The following is a 14692-nucleotide window of genomic DNA, read 5'->3' as shown; positions in this document are numbered from 1 at the left end:
GTGTCAAGAAACAACAAAAAACTACTTAACTTGTAATATACAAAGATTAAGTTTTGTTAATTTGAAGTACCGTTTTGTTCTACTCGCCGCAAAAAGAATATTTGTGATCTGTGGATAGTGGGGTCTATGAGCGGTTATTTTACTCGCGATCAAAATGAGAACAGAACAGAATAATACGTTATTACACAAAGGTATGCATTACACTTCAATTATTGATACTTTGGTCTGCGTATTTGATGTTTTGTTTACAAATCTTCAAGACTGTTTGCTCGCTGAAATAAAGTGTTAAGAACTATCATTGTATGAAGATTATCCCTTTAAGCTGAAACCTTGTCCAGATTTTAAGTCTTATCCAATCATATTATCTTTATAAGAATTTAATAGTTAAACTCATTTAATAGTTTAATTAGTAATTTTCGTCATCAACGATTCAACTGATACCGTCTGACACAAGTTTTCATAAATTAAAAAAGCGAGATTGAAAGTAATTTAATTACAAAACAACATTCGACCATAGTGTCGACCTGTAGTAGAGAGAAACAACAACACGCTTCACATATCAAGTACATTTCACATAATCTTAAATTTTAAACGGGTAACAAAGATACAAAATTATTTAAAATATTGCTATGAGTGAAAAATAACGAAAATAATCGGACTCATAAAAAAAAGACACGATAATGACCATTATGAATTGTTTATTTCTTCTCTATGTGCATTTAACCAGGATAATTGCATACATAGTCTATCATACAGTTGCAAATCCATTTAATTAAATGTGCTTTCAATGATAGTTCGGTGGTTCGAGCCCTGTTGAGGGTTACTCTTTTTTATTTTATTTTTTTATTTTATTCTTGATTTTTTACTGGAGCTTTTAGATCCCATGTTTGCATTTATCAATATAAAGCATTTAATGACAAACTTCAATAATGCCAAAATCTATGAAAAGGCCCCTTAAATAATGGAGCATTCAAACACATTCAATAGTGTTAAAGATTTTGGACTTAAAACAATATTGAAACTTTGCCATATGGGCAAACGTAATTGCTCATTAAAATTATGTACCATATATTTACTCATCTTGATAAAGCATTTCACGAGTACGCCCACATAAACACTTGAATTGCTACTATTAAAATAGAATACTAGAGATCTAAGATCTTTGCGAAACATCCCGATTTATAGTACATGTATGCACAAAAGTAAAACGAAGAATAAATGCCATCTACGTTCATAAATTGTTCTTAATTTATAATTGAGTTTTATATAGTTTACATATTGAAACGAGTTCTTCGCAGGACTGGCAAGTATCTGATACTACACGGCAGGGATATATATTTTAAATCGCCTTAACATGCAAACGTATTTCTTTACAATATATTTAGTGTATTAGACTCTTGAAGGGTATAGTCAATATTGCGCACCGAAGACAGTGATGTGATCGCTGGCCGAAGGCCGATGTTGACATTAATCTTCGATGGGGGGCAATATTTACCATACCCCGAAATATGCATTTGATAGTTATAATTAGTATACCTAACAAAAAACTGATATTTTAACAATACCACAGTAATATGTGCAGATTTTATATGAAAATCGTTCGTTCATGGACGTAGATTTTTATCAAGTAATTTTAATAAGCGTCTATATATTATTATCTCATTTGGATTATTCTGAAAACCGTGTTTCTATTTTTAGACCCGTGTGTTGGGTGTATATACCGAAGTCAAAACCCATTAAGTACACATAATAAAACGGTAAAAAAGCATTCTGTACTTTCGAATACTTGACATGACGTATACAGCTATATTTGGATGTATCATATTACAAGATTGCGTGTTATTCTATTAAAGGTTTATTTAAGAATTGAATAGCATTTTTCTGCATTTCATCGATGTATGAACTGTCGGGAAAATTACGCCTAATTTGCATAAACGCCGACGGCGTTTTATGAATTAATTAGGTGTATTTTTCCCGACAGTTCATACACCGATGAAATGCAGAAAAAAATGCTATTCAATTCTTATAATTACAACACAAAATGATCTTAAAGCTGAAATTCCATCGTGGTAAGGGTCATAATAGTCCTTTTTAATCTAGCGTATGAATCTATTTTCAGTCTCGGTGTCATCTCCGTCAAACGGGTATATCGTTGAAGTTCGCGCAAAAAATATAACGTGCTTTCGCTATTGACCAATAAAAAACAGCGCCATTAAATTTTGCGCAAAACATGGCGTCATTTTGGCAACTAGTTTATGACCAGAATGTAGCGCCATGAATATTCATGTTTAAATTTGCATACGAAGTGGGTTAATCGGAAAATACAAAAACCGGTCACGTGAACAAATTATCCAATCAGAATGCAGCATTCATATGGATGTGACAGAAGTTGTAATTATTAGTGTGTGAATTCTGTCATATGTCAAGTGTGCATTCACCCACGAAACCTCGCCAAAACATTATCATTAATTGTTCCTGTCCAAGATTCAAGATTCGCATTAGTCATTCAAATATAACTTTTTTTAATTTGAATTAATTGACCGCTTTTGCATTTGCCAAGACCATCTAGTGGATGCAATCCATAAACGTGATCGACACATCGCAAAACTGTTTTTCTTTATTTAAAAAAGTGCACTAGTGTATTATGAAATGTGTGTGAAATAATCTAAATAATGCCATGCTCATTCAATTCTATCTTTTTATTTTCTATATGGTTCTATGATCGTAAAATTATAAATTTTTGTGGATAAGCCTTTTCGTCAATTTACTTCATTTGCCAACGTCTGAAAAAAAATGGATATACACATTCATGGATTGTGTTCCCTTAAGCCTGCAACCCACACCACTTCAGACCTATATGTAGCTATTTATAGTGTTGGTTTAAATCAGTAATACACTGTGCGTACTTATTTCTTACAAAACGTTTGTTTCGTGCGACAAAGAATGTATCAATATAGTGCTGATTCAAAGTATGTATTATACATGTATATTTAGAATAAACAACGCAATAACTGTTTATTTTTTTAATCACAGGGAAAAGTCTCGACTTTTTTACTATATACTATATATACTAACAAGGGATACAACTAATTTTTTTCAACTTTCCAATGAAAGCTATTAAAATAACAAAAACGATGTATCTTCTTTGTTAATGTAAGCTTAATCACCGAAAAAAAGACGAACTGTTACGTAATATTTGATGTTTTTTCATAAAAAAAAACTGACATTTTGCAAAAGGCAATTGGCAAAAGCTATCAAAATCGACACGGGTTTGCAACACAAGGTAAACAAGCAATACCCCTGTAAAACATCGATAGGCGGCTATTTGTGTCATTTATACCATATGCACTTACAAAGTAGCAACCTTGTGAACAGATCGTGCGCGTGTTATTCATGACTAATTGATTTAAACTATATATTTATAATAATTCACATCAACTTCAGTAATATTTTCAAAAGTCGGCAGTAGTTGTTGTTGTTATTTACAATGATCTTCCATACCCGGCATGTATGTAGTTGTCATACGTAAAGCCGGGAAGAAATATAGTCCTGTGGCGTTTTTACAACAATGGCGATTGTATCTGTGCAAAATAAAAGAGACAAAAATATGTTTTAAATCCAGATGAAATAATAGTCAATGGTAAGATAAAGTAGTACGCCTGCGAAATAATTCAATGTTTTTTTTTCCAAATACCATCGGAAATCACACGCAATCTTATGTCTTAATGTTTTTCCTCGGGTGAAATTCAGAAAAAAATAATTGTTGCAAACCCGTGTCGACTGAATTTGTGGCTAGTTGTATTATAAATAGTATATAGTAAAAAATCGAGACTTTTCCCTGTGTTTTTAATAAGTGGGGACAAATTTCTATGCACTTGAATTGTATCGTCAAAGGGGGTAGTCAACGTGTCGTGTTAGTTTGTTTTTGTTACTTAAAGATATGCATTTCATGCGGTATTTTAATATAGTAAAAACAAAGTGAAACTTCATTAGCATCATAGAATAGAAATCTTTATATAGCCCCTGGAACTTTATTTTTGGCGATGAACCAATGCCTAAAATACAGTCTTCCTCACCGTCTTCCTCACTAAACAAAGAACACATGAACCACAAAACAAACATGAATAAACCTAAGATCACCGTCTAGGAATGTTTCAAACAAAATGGAATTTTAAACCGGTTTTACCTCAGTTTCTTACCTCAGACTTGGCCCAACATTATTCACACAACGTGACAAAATCAAATTAAGTTCACATTACTACAATTGGAATCGAATAGCATTAAAGGGATATTTCACGTTTTGGTGAATTGACAAAATTGAAAAAAGTTGTTTCAGATTCGCAAATTTTCGTTTTAGTTAGGTAACCTTTTAGTGAGGAAACAGTAATACTGAACATTTACCATGGTCTTATATAGCCATTATATGCATCTTTTGACGATTTAAAAACCTGAAAATTATAAAGCGTTTCAACGCGAAACGACTGAATAATTTGGAGAGTTCTGTTGTTGTCGTTTAATTTTGTAAAACTACGAAGATTTCTTATATAAAGTATAAAATACGTCTGTCATATATACTTGGCAGGATGGCCGAGCGGTCTTATTGGTTTTAACTCAAGGTTTCCTGGGGTCACTGGTTCGAGCTCTGCTGCGGACTACTTTTTTCCCTTTTTTAAATTTTATTCTTGATTTTTTTACTTGAGCTTTTTAGATCCAATGTTTACATTTATCAGTACAAAGCATTTAATGACAAACTTCAAAACATGCCAAAATCTGTGAAAATGCTCCTTTAAAAAATAATGCATTTTAATTTAATTACATGCAATTACACAACTCAAAAGTGTTAACCAGCCCAACAAAACTGGTACTTTCTGGAGCACGATTTAAAAAAAGTATCAATTATATATCGTCTTTGAAATACTAAATTTATAGACAAATCATCAATATTCAGATTGTCCAAGACGTAAACAGAAACATTAAGAACTCAGAAAATGCAGATCCTCTTAACTCTTCTTAGTAATTTATTTTATTAACGATGGATTACCTCCCGCGTAGTTTTCTGCAAATTTAAGATTCATTTATAAGATCAAGCGCTGAAGGCACTGAATTTGTTCGCTGTTGTATAATCTTAGACGCAACTCAGTTGTCAAAATTATGTTATAGCTTTTTATATCGCAAGTTTGAAATGACCACAGCCCATTCAAATCAAGATGTGTTGTTGATTTTTTCAAATCATTAATAAAAAAGATAATTTAAGCTTCATTTTGAAATCAGGGCTTAATGCATATGCTTTAATTGTCATCCCAGTACCAGAAACTCTCTTTATACGAAAAACACCACATAATCAGAAAGTGTCGTCCTTGATTAGCCTGTGCGCATTGCACATGCTAATCAGTGTGCACAGGCTAATCTTATTTGACATGCAGTAAGCCCCGTTTTTCCTAAAAGCAGCCAATATGTACAGATTTCAATGATAAACACTAGACTGGCAAACGTTGTCTTACAAGCGGTTAAATACTTTTGAATACATACACACTATGTAGTGTACAAGTGGGAATTATAAACAGGCAGATGCGGTGGTTAGAGCAGACGCTCCTAGCATTCGTCGTCTGCTTAATTTTACTGCAGTTATCCATACAGGCAGTTATTACGGTTCCTAGCGTACTTGACGCAGACTGACATGCAAAATTGCCTCTACATTATTTGTGAGCTAACGCTCACAAATAAAAACTAGTTCATAAGCTAAGAAACATAACTCTAATTAAAACAATAAGCCAGATACCAGTAGATAAACTCCCTAGAACCGTATCTATATTATAGAACAAAACAGAAAGTTTATTCGTATAACTGGAACAAGTCTAGTTCATCGTTCTAAATACAACAAGAGCATCGCATAACGGGTGCCACGCCCGGCTGCGAAAGCTTGTCAGAAATTTTTTTAAGAGGTCACAGTTACCTTGACCTTTGACCTAGTGACCCAAAATGGGTGTGGCGTGTAGAACTCATCAAGGTGCATCTACATATGAAGTTTCAAAGTTGTAGGTGGAAGCACTTTGATTTTAGAGGCAATGTTAAGGTTTTTGTTAAAGTTTTATTTTAGAGGTCACATTGACCTTGACCTTTGACCTAGTTACCCAAAAATGGGTGTGGCATGTAGAACTTATCAAGGTGCAACTACATTTGAAGTTTCAAAGTTGTAGGTGGAAGCACTTTGATTTTAGAGCCTATGTTAAAGTTTGATATAAGAGGTCACAGTGACCTAGACCTTTGACCTAGTGACCCAAAAATGGGTGTGGCGTGTAGAACTCATCAAGGTGCATCTACATATGAAGTTTCAAAGTTGTAGGTGGAAGCACTTTGATTTTAGAGCCAATGTTAAGGTTTTAGCACGACGCCTACGGCGGACGGCGGACGTCGGACGGCGGACGAGCTGGCTATGACAATAGCTCGGGTTTTCTCCGAAAACAGCCTCGCTAAAAATGACAATATGTATGCATGAAGCACATACATAGCAAAGCGAAAGTAACAAAATTAGTATATAAAATGTGTTAAATAAGGCGGATAAGGCCATTATATTACTAAAAGTTTGCATTCAAAGCTTAGTTCTCAATTTAAAATCAGTTTTACAATATTTCGCGAGATTCATTAGTGTTAATATTTGTTAACAAAAAAGATAAATGTATGCATACTAGGTCGGTTATAATAAAAATTGTCGATATACAGTTTTCTAATATTGGTATAAACAGAGGGGGTAATCACGTGATAGTCAAGATGGCGACGTCCATGCCGAGACAGGTATATTTCGCCGTTTTATACCCTTTATTACTTTCGTTTATTTTTGGAAATGACGCTCACTTTCCAGTCATATCAGTAAAACGGTAATAAGCGTTAATTTCGTATTTAAATTCGCTTTATATCTCGACTTAACGCCCCGCAAATTTTCTTAGTGGAGCCCGAATTAGGTCATCCCGTTAAGAAATTTCGCACCGAGTAAAGTCTAGATATAGAGCGAATATTACTATGAAATAAAAGCTAGTAACTTTCTTGCTAATATGGCTGGAAAGTGAGCGGAATTAAAAATAACAAAACAAGTAGTAAAGGGTATAAAACGGCGAAAAATACCTGCCTCGGCATGGACGTCGCCATCTTGTTTGTCACGTGATTACCCCCTCTGTATAAAGAGGACATACAATTACAAAATGATATTCGTCCTCGATATCATAAGAACTACATATGCTTCATTTACGTTCGTTTTTAGGAATATTTACATGTCACCCAGATTTAATTTTTAATATTTGTGACGAAAGTCTAAATTTTGATATTTGTTGTTTTTATTATTAAATTAAAGTTTTGAATTATGTTAAGGTAATCAGAAAATTCAAATCGATGTTTCAACTCTTTGTATAATGTCAATGAACTTTTAACATTTATATCATTTCGCCACAAACCTATGACAAATCAATAAGTCTAGTTATAAATATAGGGATAAAAACATATGAATGCAATATATACATCCAAACATCTACAAAAACCAGTATTTTGAAGCAAGTCTCGTACTTTGGTTATCCAATCGTTTCACCGCATTATATTTTCAGCACCGTTTCTCATATAACATTGTGTACTGTATATTATACAATTAGTCTGTTTAACAGCATACGATTTTATAAAATATGTTATCATTCGTACATAACGATTTATATATAAGGGGTATAACCCAAGTTATACTGCTGCATTAGGAGTACTCATTTTGAAACAAATTATATCTATTCGTTTCAAAAATCGTCTATGAACTATTTCAATATCCTCAGCATTTGAGAAACCCCAAAACTCGCACGCAAAACACAGTATTGAAGTAAGATACGATTCAAACAGATTTAACATTATTTTAACAAGAACATTCATGTCTTTTGTGATTTAAAAAGGCGACCGCAAAGCCTTTAAGCCTTTATCTGATAACGTTTGAGTAGTCCGTATAAATGAACTACCACTTGATAGTACAAAGCCTATATAATTTAATGATTGCACCATTTTTATTTGCTCATTATTATAAAAAAAGCACATTCTGCGAATTATATCCACCCGTTTTATATATGACTAATTTTGTTTTTTCTACGTTTACTTTCAGCTTCCATCGATCACAATATAGATTACCGAAAGATTTGTGCAATCCTAATGGTGTTTCGGAAAAAAATAATTACAGCATCATCTGCAAACAATAATAAATAAATATATAGTTGGTCTAACTTTATCGTGTTTTCATTGTTATTACTTACAAAAGGTTCGATGTCATTAGCAAAAAGAGAAAAGTATACGCGAGATTGTCTCCCCTTGAAGTAATCCAACTTCGTAATTAAAGAAATCCTACAACTTCCCCATATTATATGTTTTACACATTATTTTCCTTCATCAAACATCGACCGAATAATGTTGAGAAATTATACAGTTAATGGCACACTTAATAAGCTTGTACCATAGTCCGTTTCGATATATTGAATCATAACATTTCATTTGGTCAATATAGCAACAGCATAGTTTCTGTTTACTATTAAGTTGTTTATCTTTGAAGGCCTTCATGAGAAAAATAGCATCCACTGTGTTATAATAAGATTTGAATCCGAATTGTGCGTCTGTGGGCTTATCGTTTAGAAAAGCCAACATTTTACGTCGTTCGTTTATTACGACTATAATTGTAAACAATTTGGCAAAACAACTCACCAAAGTTATACCTCAATTGTTGTTTGGGTCATATAAGCCACCTTTTTTGAAAGTAGGTATAACTAATCCTTTTAAAGAAATACGGTGTTTTACCTTAAATTGGACCTGATTTATACTCATGCACATTTAATAATGTAATTTCCAAAACATAAACAAAACACGAATTTTATTATCTATGTGTTTATCTTGAAGTGGTATTTTACAGTATAAAGACGCCGCATATATAACTATACATACATATGCAAACTTTAAACTTGCTCATGTGTATCGTTGGTATCGGTTTGTGTCATCTAAGTAATTAACACTTAATTGATGGTACCATTCAAATATCGTTCATTCCATTTCTTAAACAACCTTTGGTTTCGATACTGTTTTGGTTTAATATTGAACAAATTTAACGTTGAAATTATAATGCATATACTCATATTTACACATAACACTAGAATATAATATATTACTCTTAATGTAATGAATGCAGGTCGTTGTGTGTATGTTTTTACCAAATGTACACGATATGTTGAATTCGCATCTTCCGTTGCTTTGTTAATGTATGTTGAAATAAGTAAGATTTACGCATTTTTTCATCACATGCACATTGAACATATAATATCTTACATTACATTAAATGTGATATATTATAATATAACGAAACAAATTATTGATTGTGGCTTATATCGCAACCTCCGTGTCAATAGTCCAGGGTATTGGGCGAGTGACGGTTGCATTGTTCGAGCTTCAAATGATACGATTACTGTCTGCGAATGTGACCATCTCACAAACTTCGCTGCCCTCATGAGTCCTTTTGTTGAGGTATGATCAAACATACAAGCTAGATTCTTTGGACACTGAATATCGTCTGTTATTGGATACTTTATTAAACTCAATAACAACGCTTTTTTTAAAGGAAACTTAAACCTGTGTAAAAATCATTTTAAATGCATCGAACACAATAAAACCAGCTTAATTTGCCAATAAATAACATTAGAAAGGACGTTGTTTGTGTGATGTGGAGACACTAGGAAACAACCTTTACATCTTCAAACATATTCACATTAACGTGAATTTGTTCCGTGATTGAAGGTACGTTTGTTTCAAGATATCGTAGAATATTCATCGAACTTTAAGCTAGAGACATGTTCTGCAGCTCCTCATTTCGAGATTCAAAACAATGTTTGTAAATAAACCTGTTCCACAAAAGCAAAACAATATTTGGTACTTATATAATGCATTCGTGGCAAGTGAACATTCAACATATAAATATATAAATTAAATATTTCCCAAATTACTATAACTTATTTATAATACATGAAAGCGCCTCAGAACGATAAAGGTGTTACAAGTACAGTTTATTAAATATCTAATACAAATATCGTTTTAAAGTATGTTTATTAATTTTGGGTTTAACATATTGTGTGTTTATATAATTCAAATGCATTTATTCATTATTTGGGATCGCACACACTTCTATGTACAGAGTTATTCACACACGATATGATACAAACGCAATCTGAATTGCAAGGATTTAAACATTCATTTGTGGTATACAAACCGCTATAATTGTTTAAGTAATCTATATGTAGTATGAGTCATTATTAACATGTATTATTATTAAGATTATTATTATTATTATTATTATGGAAAACCTGAATCCTGAATTGTTATTGAGCTTAAGGAGCCGATTAATTTTGCAGGCACATATCAAGTCCAAGGCCTTACGTCTAGTGTCGATTGTTGGCCTTTCTTTATCAACGTTTTGCCTACTTCTGACGATTATTTTTTTTTCAAAGCTTTGGAGGTTTGTATTTGCAAGAGTTTACGATAATTTATCGAATATTGAATGTTAATATAGTTCGCTAGTATAATAATATTTTGATTTTCAGTGCCATGTTGTTTGACGGTTCATACATACATTGTAACGACCGTTTAAAATCCCATAAACACTCAAAATCAACGAATATTTCGTACAATATTTCGATAAATAAGTTTAACACATACAAAATCAATGTGTCTTATAGCAATGACCAGAATTTAAACGCGAGATGTGGTCTAGTACCACCATTTTATTAATAAACAAAATGCTCTTTTTTGTTTTTGAGGGACAATACATTCAACACATATTATGTACGATGAAAGTGTTCGTATGTCGTATCAATAATCAGATATCGTTGCGAGGAATTAAAATGTAATATATTGTGCCACACAAAAAACGAGAAAATCAACATGTATTTTACCATACCACATCTAGCGTTGCAATTTTTGGCTATTGATATAAGGAACACTGTTGTTTCATGCTTTAACTTTGTTTAACGAAATACTTTGCGAAATATTCGTTGATTATGACTATTAATAATACTTATAAAATGGCATTTAAAAAAGAACACTGTTTGTTAAAGTAAAGTTTCAAAGTATGTCAATCGTAATAGCAACTTCTTTGTTTTATTTTTTCTCAAGAAGAATTTGCAATGTCCGTTTAGTCTACACATTATTACTCTACGCGCTGGAGACAAGGTCATGGTTTCAAAACCTTATTTCCGAAATAAAACGAAGTATTTTTGTAAAACAATCTAGTCAATATCACAAATCATGTCGTTACGTTTCCGCAAACTAAAACAATTATCAAGTCGGAAATAACGCTTAAGAAATATACTGAGATTTTAAAATAAGATAAGCGATATATCAAACACTTATGCGCCTAAATCGTCAAAAAGTTTTGTATGTGCTGTTAAAGGGGTCTTTTCACAGATTTTGGCATGTTGTGTAGTTTTTCATTAAAGGCTTTATATTGATAAATGTAAACATTGGATCTTAAAATCCCAAGTAAAGAATCAAGAAAAAACAAATGGATACGGCGATGATCATTAGTATGTTTATCATGCTCACATATATACCGACATAGTTATTATATATTTACCTTTTAATAGCCTTATTCGGTGAAAAAAGCAGTAGTTTGCAAAATCTAGTAATATAATTAACCATAATCGAATCTAGCAATACACGAATCTGTTACTTTTTTAAATAGTAATCTTACGTGCCTCGTTATATAATACAGTGATGTTTTAAGACCTATATGAACAATGCAGTTTCTTTCAGCTGCTGGCTGTCTCTATCTGGTTGACTCAGATGGGCATTTGTTGGACCAGCCTTACTCGTGATACTGGTAATTAATTGTTTACTGATGAATATCTAACTTAGATTCAAGGAAGATGAAAATGAAATCTGAAAAAAAGGAATCAACGTGCATGAATTTATTAATAACAAAGATGCAGTACATCTACAAGCTGTATTTGTGTGTCGTACAGGAAAAAATAATAGTTTCGATTCATACATGTATACGTATGTTGTGTTGTTTTCTTCTCTTTCAGTTCAACGTCATTCTTTTGATTCTGCTGTTCAAGAAAATGTTTGCTCTAAAAGCCATGGTAGACAAGCCAATTAAAGACAAGATCAAGTAAGATAATTACACATATCGTTGTTATAAAAGTTAAGTGCACCACGTGTAAAATAGCCCAACTCCGCAAATCAATTACAATATCCAGAACTGGTTTCATTATAAAATACAACCTGCCAAAAATACAAAACTAGCATCAACATAGAAATCAGAGAATTAATTACGATGTATGGAGAAAAAAAACACACGATAGCATGCGATGCAAGCAGAGTAAATCAAGCAATTACACTACGTTCGTACTAATCGGACAGTAAATTGTTTAGTCCATTTGTACAAAGCCCTTTCGACTATATGTGTCTGTAACCTTCAATATGCTTTTCGGTTAAAGAACCTTTATATTTATTCATTGGAACTTTTTCAATGACTATAATTTCTAAGAAAACTTGTTGATATTGTACGGGGTTAAAAATGTTTTAAGTACATGTCAATGTGATAGCTAACTGTTTGCAGAAAAACCCTTTGGTCTCTTGGCGCTCTCGTGCCTTTGATAGGGTGTTTCTTGGATTCACGGCATCTTCTTCGTCAACGAGTCGGCCTCATTCATGCAGTATGTGTTCGCAGTCTGCAACGGGCTCCAGGTTGGTATGCATAATACATCGAACCACTTTATATGTACCTTTTGCCATATCAACGATTGCCATACCAGTCTTGACATACGTATTCGACCGCGTACGCATATTCTCATCAAGATCTGTGTTCTTGCAAACTTCTATTCCTTTCAACAACAGGTCCAAATTTAAAAATAAGTGTTAACAGTAACGTTCAAGTTTTGTACTAACTTCTTTCAAAGGTTTATGATAATCCTCAATATGTTTTTTTTTATAAATAGGCACGTAAAATATTTCATCAGCATAAAAAAATATTAGCTTTTGAATTGTTTGTTGTTATAACCAAAAGGGGTAATCACGTGATAATCAAGATGGCGACATCCATGCGAAGACAGGTATTTTTCGACGTTTAAAACCCGTTATAACTTTAATTCATATTTTAATAACACTCGTTCTCCAGCCATATCAGCAAGAAAGTTGTAAGTGTCTGTTCGTATTAATAGTCGAACTATATCTTGACTTTACTCGCTACGAACTTTTTTAGCGGGAACACAAAATCACAACTCTCGTAGCGAAAAAGTCGAGGTATAGAGCGAATATTAATGCGAAATTAACGTTAATCACTTTCTTCCTGATATGGCTGGAAAGTAAGCGGCACTTACAAATTAAACACAATTAATAAAGGATATAAACCGGCAAAAAAGACCAGTATCGGCATGGACGTCGCCATCTTGACTATCACGTAATTATCCCCTCTGATAGCGTTGACGTTTTGTTGCAGGGCGTTTATATCTTCGTATTCAACTGCAGTTTGAATGGACAGGTAAACGCCTTATATTTTTTTTTAATTTTATATTCTTTTGTTCCAATATAATCACGATTTATATATGCAATTTCGATTATTGCTATTTGCTCTGCACATGACAATTTTTTAGACCGGTAAACGAACTGATAAGCGGGAACAAATTATGGTGATGATAATGTTGCGATACGGTATCAAGTTTGATTTGCACGATTGCAATTAATTACCATGTACCTATCAAACGAGCAATTGATAATTTCTTTACTTTACCATACTAAATTCTGCTGAAACTGTAATACCTGACAAGAAACTTTTTTTGCGAAATCAATGATATTTCCTATGTTTTGCGACAGAAGCATTTGACATAAGAAATATAATGTAATATCTGTTTTGCGTTATATAGGTTAGAAATGGCTTCAAGACGGAAAGAATCAGGCGCCGAAACAAATCAATGACGAGTTTGTTCTCACTGGTAATTAGCATTATATTATAATTAAAACGAGGCAGCAGACACATGGACACAATATAAACATAAAAACACGCAGTTGGTTTTATGAAAAAGATAATACTTATAGAAATGTTTACGCATTTTATGAACAATATGTGAAAATATTTACCTATTGAATTAATTTAATTTCAAAATGCCATCAACTAGTGTACAGAGTTCATGAATATCAAAAATGACACACACTAGGATATGTGACATGTTCGCATATTGGATTATTACAAATTATCTTCGTTAAGTCATTTATATTTGTTAAAGTAGTTATTCTTATGTATAGTCATACATAATGATTTAAAAATATGAGAACAAAAATAACTAGATGAACAGCATCAACCAACTATTGTTATTTATTGAAACGTTACGCAACTATACCTATGACCTATAATCACGTGTGTGTTTACAATGGAGAATTACATTTAAAACCTGACTATTAATAACTCTTTTGCTCCAGTAATAAAGGTATGATTTTAATGTTTGATTTGAAGAATCCATTAATTTAGAACTTAAAAACTATTTTCGTATACGGTGATACGCTTAAAGAAATTCGCTACTCAGCGTTTACTCATTTACCATCTGGAATGATTTATAAGTCGTTATGTTGTTTAACTTACGAACAATTTACAATGCGAAACGTTCAGATAAAATTCATATTCTAACATGTTTAGAGAACATGAATG

At 32.5% G+C, this 14692-nt stretch overlaps 1 protein-coding gene and 1 long non-coding RNA gene across 2 annotated transcripts in view; one reads left to right on the top strand and one right to left on the bottom strand.

The window, feature by feature from the left end:
* LOC127852650 (E3 ubiquitin-protein ligase XIAP-like) overlaps positions 1–14692 on the bottom strand; it is a 39688-nt gene that overhangs the window by 8300 nt on the left and 16696 nt on the right. The gene's annotated exons all lie outside the window — the stretch shown is intronic.
* LOC127854022 (uncharacterized) lies at positions 12617–13982 on the top strand. Its single transcript, XR_008036875.1, has 3 exons — positions 12617–12738; positions 13490–13531; positions 13914–13982. It is a non-coding gene; the product is annotated as an uncharacterized LOC127854022 (long non-coding RNA).

The sequence above is a fragment of the Dreissena polymorpha genome, chromosome 12, assembly GCF_020536995.1.
Source record: "Dreissena polymorpha isolate Duluth1 chromosome 12, UMN_Dpol_1.0, whole genome shotgun sequence".
In the NCBI taxonomy this organism is placed as follows: domain Eukaryota; kingdom Metazoa; phylum Mollusca; class Bivalvia; order Myida; family Dreissenidae; genus Dreissena; species Dreissena polymorpha.
The sequence above is the reverse complement of the archived record's forward strand: the minus strand, read 5'-3'. Positions and strand labels throughout refer to the sequence as shown.